The 12,607-nt window shown below is 47.6% G+C and overlaps 1 protein-coding gene across 3 annotated transcripts in view; it reads right to left on the reverse strand.

Moving 5' to 3' along the window:
- LOC133155714 (roundabout homolog 2-like) overlaps nucleotides 1-12,607 on the reverse strand; it is a 97,309-nt gene that overhangs the window by 32,417 nt on the left and 52,285 nt on the right. The window lies entirely within an intron of this gene.

Genomic DNA, 12,607 nt, shown 5'->3' on the forward strand with positions numbered 1-12,607 from the left:
TCCGAGCCCTTTAAGTGTTGAATTAGCCGCTTCAACTTCACAGGGACCGGCCGAGCTACGGGAAAGCTAATTGGAGCTAATGGGCGTCCCGACGGAGGGTGCAGAACAAACACAGACGGAGAGCCCCCGAGCTGCCGGCTAACGAGGGCCTCGCACATACACCAAGCCCCTGCCCCCCCGTTCAACAGACTCCAGCAAAAAAATGGCAGTGACAATATCGATAACTACTATCGCTAGTGGGTACCAGTTAAAGCCCTAATTTGCACCCCAGCTATGGTTTGAAACCTTAACCTTGGCTTCAAACCCTAAATTGAAACCTTGTCCGAATCCCTCGTTTGAAAGCCTAACTAAGGTTTAGATAAGGACTTAAGGAATCCATAGTGCCACTCTGGGGAAGGTGGGGGGGGGGGGTCGCCTTGACCTCCTCTCGCTGCTCTCAATCGCCACCCCCCCACACTAATCCCAGGAATGCCACTTGGGGAATCCCCCATTGCGCCTGTGATGGATGAGGAGTGCCTTGTCCACGCCTGTTGGAAGTCGCTTGATGAAGGGGCGGCCAGAGATCCTCATGTCGATTCCAAAGCGCTTGTAAGAGGGGATAACTGGCAGCCGCGCCCTTTTTAGCCTCTTGGCGGAGATGTGCGCCTCGTATTTATTTCCAGCGGGTCGAGGCGAGGGGAAGCTTTCAAGGCAATTACGCCGGGCTGGAAAAGGGGACTTGGAATGCAAATGAAGGTACTCCACGCAAAACACACAGAAGGTAGCAGGACGTGGAAGGGAATTAGCCACAGCCCCGTCCCCGACCCCCTCTTGCCGTATGCTGCCCCGCCCCCTCCTCCACTTTTGTTTGCTTTACCCATGAATGAACCCCCGTGGTTAAAAGCATGCCCACACACACACAATATGTTGTTTGCGTTTAATTGTTCCCCTCCATTCCGTCCTGATGGCACCCAAGGGAGTCGAGTCACAAACACACATTAGTTGGATGATTGAACGCTAATCTAATCTAATCGAATCTACCGAGATGCACCCGAGCCTTGGCAGTAAAGCCAACATCTGGTGAAAAAGGAAAATATGAAAACCCAAACCCGGACTTTGATGTGAAAACCAAATTGTATTCAAATCCAGATGGCAACCCGTAACCCCGTCTTGAAGCCTTAATCTGAAATTTTCTCTGGCTTTTGTTTTCCAAGAACAAAGTACTTGGAACTCTCGCAACGCTCCCGCTTGGTGGCCCTGAAGGCATCCAGACCTAGATGAAGCATAATTGCGTTCCCGTGAAACAATCGCAACAACACATTGCCTCCCACTGAGTCCGAGGAGAGCCGCTTGCACCCCCCCAAACTCTGCCTCTTGGTTTATTAATATTTATATATTTGGTTGCATTGACCCCCCCCCCTCGTGTTGGCAAGCGTTATCGGCGGATCGGGCTTCGGGCTTCGGGCTAAACAGGAGCCGTATCTGAGAAGTGCTAATCGCCTTACATTTTTTTAGGCCTTTTTTCTGAGAGGAGTGGGTTGCTTTGAAGAAGGCAGTTCCTCTGCAACATCACCTTGAACTGGAGACACTGTGGAGCTGCCCAAGGGGCAGGTGGGGGTTGCCTGCCAAAATTGGACTCCCACGCAATGTTTGCATCATTACAAAATGATGATACAAAAACACCGGGACAACAAGAAAACCAGTGGAAAATGGAGAATGTGGAGGAGATGCAGCTATTAGTTGTGCCACACCTAACATTACTCACGAGGCGGCCATGACATTGCCCGTCAGTAAGATGAGTGGGCAGCCTCGACCGAGGCATCCTTCCTACCAAGAAAAGTGCTGACAAAGCCATTTGGTCACAGGATAGGACCTCGAGCACAAGTTCACAGAGGACACCTTCAACATGCAAAAAGAAAAAATAGACGTAGTATGTTGGTGGTGAGCAGGGTCGCAGGCCTTGTTGGACAAGCTGGTGACCCCTGACCTTGAGATAACTGAATTTTAACAGGAAGTGGCCTTCCACAAACATGCAGAATTGACTAAATTTGACACACCGTTGCGTCAGCCTCACTTGGGAATATATTTTCCATAATAGAACAACATGTGTGTATTTTTATTTCTCCCCCCTCCTTACAGTTTACAGCACAAAAGACCGTGCGTGCTTTTCAAGATACTCTTGCCAGGTCAGAAGGCTAAGAAACAAGAGAGGCCGGCCGGGCCGCTCGGAAGCCCGGGGGACATACTGCGGCACCGAGCGTAATGCTCTGATTGGAAAATCAGGCGCGCGCCGGACAATATCCGGACGGGCTGTAAAGAGGTAGCTCGGAGCTACCATATCATTTCATTGGAGTTTCTACAAAGAATGCTATTATGTACGTTGTTTTCAATTCCTCCCTGAGAGGAGGCAGCCCGTATACATGTCAGCAAACAAAACACACCAGCGCTCCGTCTCCATGCTAACGGCAGCTAATAGTGTCTCAATCTGTTTGCTCCGTGTTTTGAGAATTAAAAAGAAGACGCACGTACCCGCACAGGGCTTTTCACAGTTGACCGAAGGGTTACATATTGCACGACAAAAAACGCCCCGGATCATTTGCAGTCATCACTCTGACTTCAGATGCTGTCTCAATGAACCGCGGCCCACCGAGACCCCTGATAGCATCTCCCGACGCCATCCTCTTCCATCGTAGCCCAGAGACCGTAAATAACACTGTCACTTCTTTAGTGATAAGATGCGGCAAACGCGGTAAAGAGAAGACGCGCACGGCTGACGGGGAGACATTCACGAGGCGGTGGCGATATGATGCTATGAAATGCGCATCTTTTATAGACGCAGATGCCTCGGAGTGAAGATGGAGGAGAATATTCGCTTTGATGGAAAAGAGGCGAGACAATAGACAACAAGGCGGCGTGATGAGAAGGATGCTCGCTGAAGGTCAAAGCGATGAGAGGAAGACTCGAGAGGTTCTGTTTACACGGATGGTGTGAAATGCAAACAACAGATTCTGCCCATTTGGACAATAAAGACAAATGCATGCAGCCATCAACGGGCCTTTGTGTGCTTTTTCCAAGGCAAATCCTTCAAGTAATCATCAGACTAGGCTCCGCCTACATCAGCTAAAGGAATAATGGACTTACTCGAACAACCATCATGCGACTGTCTATTACAATAAAATAAATGTTGATACTTTTTGGCCTACTTTATCTGAACGTTGTCGTTGGAGGTTGTACTTGGAGAACCGTTAACTTTCTGATCGGGCTTGGTGTGAAAAGTTTGAGACATCGGTCTTTATGATGGCGGTAGTAATTGAAGCTTTTGATTACGCAGGCCTGTCCCAGAAAAAACAACAACAAAAAAACAAAAACTAATGTCACTCCTGAGAAACAATATAATTAAGTCTTAATGGACCTCTCCCCTTCGCAGGCAGCAAATGCTCACACTGCAGCCTAATCCCTGCGTTGGGGTAATGTATAGCTCATTAAAATGTTAGCTAAAAACTCATTAGCATTCACTTGAAGAAGTAATGGCTTCATTATCGTAATGTGCTGAAAAGCAAAGAAAAAGACGGGAAACAAAGGGAGACGCCGAGCGACAGCTTTTCTCATCACTTAATTGAGTCGCAAATGGTACTCATTTGCATAATAAATAATGACGCGCCGCAGCCGTCGTGGCTACGGTTAAGGATGCGTTCGCCCGCATCATCACTTCTCGTTGACGCTTACAAGTGTGTTTTTCGAGAGGGGGACGGCCGATTTGGTTCACGGATTTTGGCTTGGCACGTGCCTTGGGCGCGCCGAATGCCGAGCTGGCCGATACAGATGAACAATGCGCCCGCGGGATTTTGTGCCCACTCCGATAAGGCCCGACGCCCAGCGTGACGGCTGCGCTCAAGTCTGGAGTGGACACTTTACAGCCAGAAGGCGGGAGGAAGATGGGAGGAAAATGGGGGAAGAGGAGGGCAGGGATTGATTTCCTGCCAGTGTTGGCGGGAAGGCAGCACAGATTTTGTTACAGAGCTGGTGCCTTCTGTACTTTGGGGGGGAAAGGGGAAGTCGAGCAAAACGGAAATGTAAACCTACGTGTGAAGGCAAGATGGAATTCAAAAGACTCCTACAAACGTTTGAGGCTGATGAGACTGAAATGAAACCACCAACCTATCTTTTGGAGGCTACATTTGAAGGCAGTGTAATCTAAGCTAGCCTGTTAGCGAAAGTAGACTCCCTGTAGAATGACCTCATCAATAAATTGGTGGTATTACGATCGTATTTATGTTTTAAACATTTTGTGGCAGGTTTTGGTCCCTTTCCACTGTGAATAGTGTGGCATTACAGCACTCATTCAGAACAAACACTGAATTTGAGAATGCGCTAACGTTTCTGTTCAAACATGCACTAGCCAGATATCATGCCACAAAAGTAATGGCTGTACCCTGCGGCACAAACGGGAAATCTGACAACTCCTGTTAGCTAGCTTCTGATGCTACATTAGCTTCTGGAGAGGGTGACATCACTGTAGAGTTTGGAACATACCCCGTCTTCTCGCTCCCGGTCGCTATGCCGCTTGCCCTCAAGAGGTACAATCGAGGAAATGCGATACTGTTTTGGTGGCCTAAGGGTTCATTGGTCACGGGAGTCCCGGGCAAGGGTGTCACATTGAATTAGCGCTGGCTGGCATATTTTGAAGTGGTCGTCTTGGAAACAGTCGACTCGCCAGACCAGTCAGCTCCAACCCAGAGCCCAGATTCTATTTATGACGTCTGCGTGAACCCGCAGGTCGGAGAAGGGGAAATGAAAACCATATTAGCTCGGCTTGCCTTTCACAACCAGGCGCGTGAAGCGTACAATGTACAATAGCTAACATCAAGTGCGCGCCCTTTGCCTTTGAAAATTATGAACATTATTTGAAGGGGGATGAATCCAATTTTCAGTTTGTGTTTTTGTCAAAAAAATGAGATTCCGATTAATAATGCGCTCATGGAATAAGAGATAAACATTCACATTCAGAAATCTCTATTTATTTTGTACAGCTGGCAGCCAAGCTCTTGTGGTAATATTGTATCATGCACTTATATTATTCAAATTCGTGTATTTTGGATGAATAACATTTGACATTATTAAACTAAAATACCTTGCAGAGCGTGCATGAGTACAGCGTGTTCACTCCAATGATATTGAGGTATTGACCTTCCGCGGGGAAGGATAATCCTTGGAGTGCTGTTTAACAGAATGGATATCACACACGTACACACGCATACACACACACGTACAGTACATAAGGTGAGTGGCACACTTTACACACGAGCACCAAAGCCCTGCAGCAGCTCTTGCTGTAGTCTTCTGCGTCAATCTTCTTGTAACCATTAATGGCCCCTTTTCTTTCCGCTATCAATTTAAATTATGCGCCAGCCTATATTTGACAGCGCTGCGTCTTTTCCTTTTTTATTGTTTTGCTCCATAATTGGATTGGCAGTAAGGGGCGAGCGAGTAGTTAGGAGCTTATAAAAAGGTGTCAGTCGGCGTTTTAATGAAGCACTCGGTGTGATCATGTGACCGTGGCCGAGAGGGAAGAAGGGCTGAGAGCCAAGCGCCAACAAATGACTGAATGAATAACATCTTTGAACCACCACTACAAACTTGAAGCTTGACACATTTTTGAGGAATATTGGTAGTTTTTTTTGTTTTGCATCAACAGCAAAAACAAAATGTTTTTTTAACGCTAATATGTTTGCATGCCGTAGAGATACAAAGAGGATTAAAATGCAGCATTTGTGCAGCTTGTGACAGAGCCCCACCCATCAGCCATGTGCGCTCATGTGCTGCAGATGCAGAGCCGCCTGCGCGACACAGGCAGCAAATGGAAATCTTAAAAGACAAAAAAAATAACCGAGCTCACGCCGCTGTAAATCATACACAATTGCGGCTTTTTTTACGAGCGGCAATGCGCAGGGGCGGGTAGCTTTTTGAGCCCTCTGCCGAGCTCCGAACGGCTCGCTCGGATCATCTTTCCCTCGGATCGATACCGGCCGAGAGGGTCAAATCCAACACCTCCACTGTAGCTCAGTGGCGAGACGTTGGCCATATGGCGAGAAGCTTCACTCATTCAGTCCATGAGACACCAAAGGTCACTATAGCCCAACCTGTGAAGGCTGGATTCAAGTTGATGTGCTAAATCACCTGAGGAGACATTTATTGATCACTTTATTGATCTGAACTCTGGAAGGAGAGCAAATATTATACAGGTAGGGTTCCTGTGCAAAAGTTTGCCTTGGTAAAATCTATTTGTCCTAATTCAAGCAAAACGCCATTTTAGTTTTTTTTTCATGAACTCTAACCTCGGTCATTACGAGCACAAAATTGTCATTTGCTGTTTGTATAAAAAGATATTTGAGAGCACAGACTCATCCCCAAAAAACGTTGAAATCTTTCAAGCAGCACCGCTGATGTGACGAATCACCGCCACATTGCACTTGCGTACACGAACAATCAATTTACATACATACGAAAGCACGCCAGCACACAGCAACGACGCAACAAATTCACTCCCGTTTACGAGTCGGAGATTTATCGCAGCTGCGACTCGCCCTGGCGTCGTCCCGCTGAGGCGGCTATATTTCGGGAGGCGGAGGCGGCGTGACAGGCCTCGCTCGCTTATTTGGCAATCCAATTTGCGTTAATTGCGTTACGGTGCGAGTAATTGTGTTAGCCGCATCTGTAATAGGCTCTCTGGCTCGCTGCGCTTGCATACTGTTTAGCTTTACACCAGGCCCATGTCACACGCTAACGGGAGGATTTCATTCAAAGCGGAGGCGGAACCACAACAAGGTAAGCTAACGCGAGCGCGCGGGCTTGCTAACAAACAACAAATATGGGCATAACACAAACTAGATCTAAATTTGAAGTCAGATTAACCCTGATTTTGTTCAGATTAGCCTTTCAAATGAACACTGTAAACCTCAGTTAGGTTTTAATTCAGTGTTTGAAGGCAGCGTTATGGTTTCACGCTAACGGAGCTGTGGCTGGCCATGTTATTCGGTGGAAAGCACATCAGACAAACAGAATCATGCCAATTTTCCTACTTGTCCGATTGCGTTACTCGAGGTCGCGCTTGTTTGCGTCTCCACGAGGTTAATCTTTCAGGCAAAGGAACAAAGCTAATGAGGCGACTGGTAATCCGGAGCTTCGTGTAGGCCGGAGTTGTGTCAACAGTATTGATGGCGGAAGGGACGAGATCTCGTGACCTACACGGCAAGGACGAGGCAGCGGTGATCCTCGCACTCTCTGCGCATCATCGGCATGCATTTCCATTTCACAAGGCTTTAGTGCCGCCTTTTATTGCGCCAGATTGCGGCCCTCCGTACGCCCAACGCACAATCAATAGCCATTCCAACTGACAATTAGCAAATAATTCAATGGGCTGTGACCACTCAGCCAGAACGTGGAGGAAAGTAGTCACCACCATCTTAGGTTGAGTAGAACAACAGATACATGTGGTCCAAAACACCGGGTGGAAAAATGTGTCTGAAAAAAAGAAGTAAGACAGTAATCCTTCATTTATGCCGGGGTGGGGTTACCTTCACACAAAACATCTTCTCGAGTACAACAACAAAATATTTTGCCACCAGCGGAGAGCATCGATAAGGATGCTGAGGATGGGCGGGGAGGCTACGAGGGAGAAGATGAACCGCATTGAAGCAAGAGGAGTGATGAGAAGAGCTTCACGCTGTGTCATCGGCAATCTATACGTCATTAAAATGATGCCTGGCGTGCTTAGTCGGTACTTTTTGGAATCATGCCTCCCTTACATGATTGTTATCTGGTGTAAATCTTATCTGGAGACAGCTATGAATCAATACTAATTGCTTGCTCTTTTAAATTAAACACGCTGCAAACAGAGCACACTCACTTCGGGAAGACGTATACTATCTTCAAAGACATTTGGTCAACAACTGACCTTGTTTAGTTTTTTTTTTTTTACTATTTTGTTTTCTGGCAGCAACATGGACACCATTAACGCAATGGCTAACAATAAACAATCCATCCATCAAGTCGATGCTCAGATTTAGCAATCGAACATAATATACGACAAAGCCTTCTGGTCTGTGGACCGTGGCCACCCGGGGGCAGTATAACACAGACTTAGAGATAACAAACAAAGAAGAGTTTCACAGCAGATCGTAAAAGATTTGCCTGTGAGTTTTGCTATATTGTCTCTCAACATGTGTTGCTCCACCATTTGTGTTTGAACCCGCCAAAACAACTATTTGACGCTCCGATAATGTTTGCCTTTGGCCAAAACGAAGCTCTTTATCAGGACATTAGATGCTTCAAAGCTATAAATTACACAGACACGAGAGCACCGTATCTTAAAAGGATCATGTGTTCCTCGCCCCCCGAGGGGGAACGGAAACCTAAATGGCTATTTCTACATTGCGCCCGCCGCTCAATGGCACAGACGATTCCATCAAGACTCGGATCAAAGGTGACGCTTCCTGCCATTTAGGATGGAAGGCGCAATTTTTCCTCTGATTAATTCCAGGTCCTTAAAAGGTCGGAGGCGTACGGTGACATTTGAAGCGGTCATGCCTCACCCCAGAGAAGACGACGCCAGGGAGCCATTAGCGGCCACGTCGTTGTTTGCCGGCGACGCGCCAGACCCCACTCCCGACGCGGCAGGGGTCCCACGTAGCGGGAGTCCGTATGCGTACGCACGTCCGTACAAAGACCGCCGTGTTATACACGAGCCTCCCGGAACAAGCGGGTAACGAAAGCGCTTTGTAGGTTTGCGCTGGCCGCAGAAGCCAATTAGCGGCTGCACTTTTATTGGTTGGAGCCACGTATGCACGGGTCATCAGATCGACTGGCACGTATGGGGCTTCTGCATCCAACATCTATAGACATTTACTAAGTCCTTTTTTTGAGGGGAGGGGGGGTCCTCAATTATTCCCAGATTTCCACAGCAGGGCGGTGTCGCGACCCTTCACAGTGCCGCAGATGCGCCTCGTCGAGGTAAACAACAGAAATAAAGACTCTGCAATCACACAGCCAAGTTTCCTTCCCTTGAAACGAAGGTGGCGGCGGCGGCGCCTTCTCAGTGCCTTCAAACGCCTCCTGAGCGCAACGGGGGCGCTTCTTTGCACCAGTCTGAGCTCTTTGATTGCTGTCAAAGACGTGGCGCCGCTGCCGCTCCCCGCAAACAAGAATGTGAAGGAAACTAGCACGGTAAGCCGGGATTCTCACATTTCAAATGGTATTCTTTGACTGGCACGGCATAGCCCCGCCTCCTCCCACCAGGCAGCCTTTTGCATCCTATTTGCTTTGTTGGCGTCACATGATTGCTATTTTACATCTTAATAAAGCATCCACCCTCATTTGTTTACAATATATGGTCAACGTGACTGACCCGGTATTAAAAAAAAATTGTAGCGACACATGGCACCACATCATCCCTTCATTTTCTCCGCTAGTTAATGCAACACTGCTTGACTTACTTGGAATTCAAAGTATGCCAATGGCTGGAGTTCATTAGGAAGCTTTGTCAATGTGACAGCAATTGATATCATTTGATTAGCAAAGACTTAGCTGATCATCTTCAATTCCTATTAACATTATTGAACAGCAAACTCGATTTGAGTGACTTCTTTTCCGATATTATTGACGCCGGCGCTCGATGTGAGTCAGGAGGGAGACAGGGACAAACTAGCCGGAGTGCTTTTGGGTTGTTCGTCGTCTTCCATTATTCAGCCTGGTGCCGTGATAGCACACACACCAAGAGAGTTGTTTATTTCATAAAGCGTGTCTGGAAAAAGAACCCCGCACCATGCTCCTTTTAAATGAAGAGCCGGCAGCTGCTCACTCACGAGCGCTTCCTCGATGTTGCTTTCCATCCTTCGCTGGACAAGGCAATGACAATTTCCACCAAGTGTCTTGCACGAACGAATGTGCCTTCGTATTATGTTTGGCTTGATAAGTGGGCCAAGATGGCCACGCCCTTTACCCGCGATTGTCATTCTGCTTCTGAATTAAATATGGCGGTCGAGGTGAAGAGGAGGCCGGGTTGCGCCGAGTGTTTTGTTTTGCACAGACGCAAAACAAACAAATGCAACGCACTAAAAAGCCGTCATTAGCGTGGATAATTTCACAGAATAAAAGGCTCACCTGACTTTTAGTCGATCAACAAATTGCTCACTGGCTATTAGCATAATGGCTTTTTGCTCGGCCATATTTTTCTAAATGGGTGGCACTATTCAGGCCGCCAATTACACGGGTTAAATGCAACCCGGGTGACGGACGGGGGCATCAACAAGCGAGGCACATTTCGTCAAGTTAGCGAAGGCTCTGAAGTGGAATCATTGCAGACAACTAATGGCCGCTCGTCTTGAGTCGAGCACCTCGGAACGCCGGCACCTTCATTAATGGCCGACGCTTAAATGAACACGCAGGCTATTAATTAGCACGGGCGAGGCTGGGGTTGGAGTTGGACAGATGGTGGACCACCGAGATAGATGGATGGTGTGTCTCGCCTTGTTTATTCTTTAAAAGCGAATTCCAGATGCCTGCTGTTTATCGCCTTCTGCCCATGAGCGAGAACTCCCGCTAAACGGCAAAATAAACATCCGCATTACAAGCGCCGCATAGCGAGTACCTGTCGCGGGATGACGCGTTAGACTTTTTCGATAAGCCGACTACAGTAGCCGTATGGATTTACGCAGCGATACCAGGCGTCCGTCCATCCATCTTGCGCTTTTTTCCTGATGAGTTAATTTCCCTCCCATCGTGTGAGCAGCGCTTGATGAGCCTCGAGATTCTCCTCTTTCTCGCCATTGATCAGCTCGGCGGCCGGCTGTCAGACGCGATCGATACGTCATTCCTTCAGTAACAAGGGATCGCTCGTACTCCCGCATCTTATTATGATTTCTGGCTGCGGATCGATGCGGTGAAAAACAGGCTCACTGTAAAGCACCACGCAATTAAAGCGCCAGCTAATCTCCTTGTTGTCTCCTGCGCTCAGCAGCTAGCATATCAAACACAAATGATCATAAATTCTAATGGGATTCTGTTTTTGGATCGAGGCTTTTTTTCAGATTTGTGCCTGTGATGGGCAGACTGGATTTGAGATGGTTTTGTTTTATCTGACATCACTTGGCACGACGATGAAATCACTATAAACTCCAGCATTAACGAGGCTAATTTTGTGACAAGAAGTCATTAAGTGTTGAAATGTCAGCCCGTTTTACTGCAAAGCTTCCGACAGCATCATATTTCCTCTTAATAGTTCCAAATGGTCTTCGGTGTTTATGGGAAGAGCGAGAGAGACAGAGAGAGAGAGCGCTCATTTCTGCAATGTCATCACATTAGCATTTGGTTTGAGGAGAGACCAAAAATAGACGTTGTGCTAATTTGATCATTGAATCATGGATTAAGCACGCCTGTGCAGTTTGGCTTGAGGTTTGAGGGGTCCGTCCGTCTGTCTGCTTTGGTGGTGCGCTCGGCAACCGTGCGGGCAATTAACAGACCCACCCCTCCACCCACCGGTTTGACATTTAAAGGAGGGCGGCTCGGACCTCTGATGTGCCGTTTGCGAGTCTTTCCGTGATGTGGGAGTCGCTAACGAGGCCTCATCCATTACCTTCTGAGCCGTAGCGTAATTAGCGTCGGTGGGATGGAGTGCGGCCAAATAAGAGTGGCTCAATATGGGCTCCTCTGTTGGCCGCCGGGTGGCAACAGCTGAAGGATGAAGTGGAAGGAGACTCCCTCGGGGCAGAAGAAAAAGATCTGCGACCAGACGCACGGTCGCGAGGCTAAACCGAGCTGGCGGCAACAAATTCTTTGAACGAGCTTCCAAAATACAGCGTATGGTTATATTGACACAGCAGTGACACGAAATTTTTCTTCATTCACTGCCATTGACGGTTATAGACGTCAAAGATATTACCTGGCTTGGCAGTGAATGAGTTAACTAATGACCGAGCGAGCTCGCTATCGAGCAGCCAAGTCAATCAGTCAGATCTTTATAAAAAAGTTTGCAGTCACTGCTAGCTAATCAGTTACCTACTAATTATTTAGCTAGCAAGCTAGTTTAGTCATTTAACTAGTTAAGGAGCTTGTTAGTCAGTTAGTCAGATTGCCACTGAACACTGTAGACTTGCCCTTGTTTAATATGTTGCTAGGGACCTTGTTAGCTAGTCACTTAGCTCGATTGGAGGCGAGTTAGTTTGTCAGTCAGATATTTAACTAGTGATTAAATTATGCAACATTAAGAACAAATTTGATCAGAAGTCGCCTTCCATCCTTTTGCAGAGTGTAAGGTTCTAGGATGATGGATTAGTCAGGACTCATGTCATGACCTCGGGTCACAGCAGGGACAGGTCAGGTGTGGCTCTGTTAACTGTTTCAGTTAACCTTTCACCCCCCCTGGGCTCCCCCGGTCAGAGGGTGCTAAGAAGGGGGCACGCGGGTCATGACTGTTTGCGTTGGACATCAAGAGCCATTTAATAAAATCCTAATGAGCCATTCGTCTCCATCTCGTCATCTCCCGATGCTACAAATCGAAAGGGTTGGAAAAAGCTGGGTGGCCAGATTTTTCTAGAACACGTACACACGATCCACCTTGCGCGGACCCACTTGG

The sequence above is a fragment of the Syngnathus typhle genome, linkage group LG6 (assembly GCF_033458585.1).
Source record: "Syngnathus typhle isolate RoL2023-S1 ecotype Sweden linkage group LG6, RoL_Styp_1.0, whole genome shotgun sequence".
Classification (NCBI taxonomy): Eukaryota; Metazoa; Chordata; class Actinopteri; order Syngnathiformes; family Syngnathidae; genus Syngnathus; species Syngnathus typhle.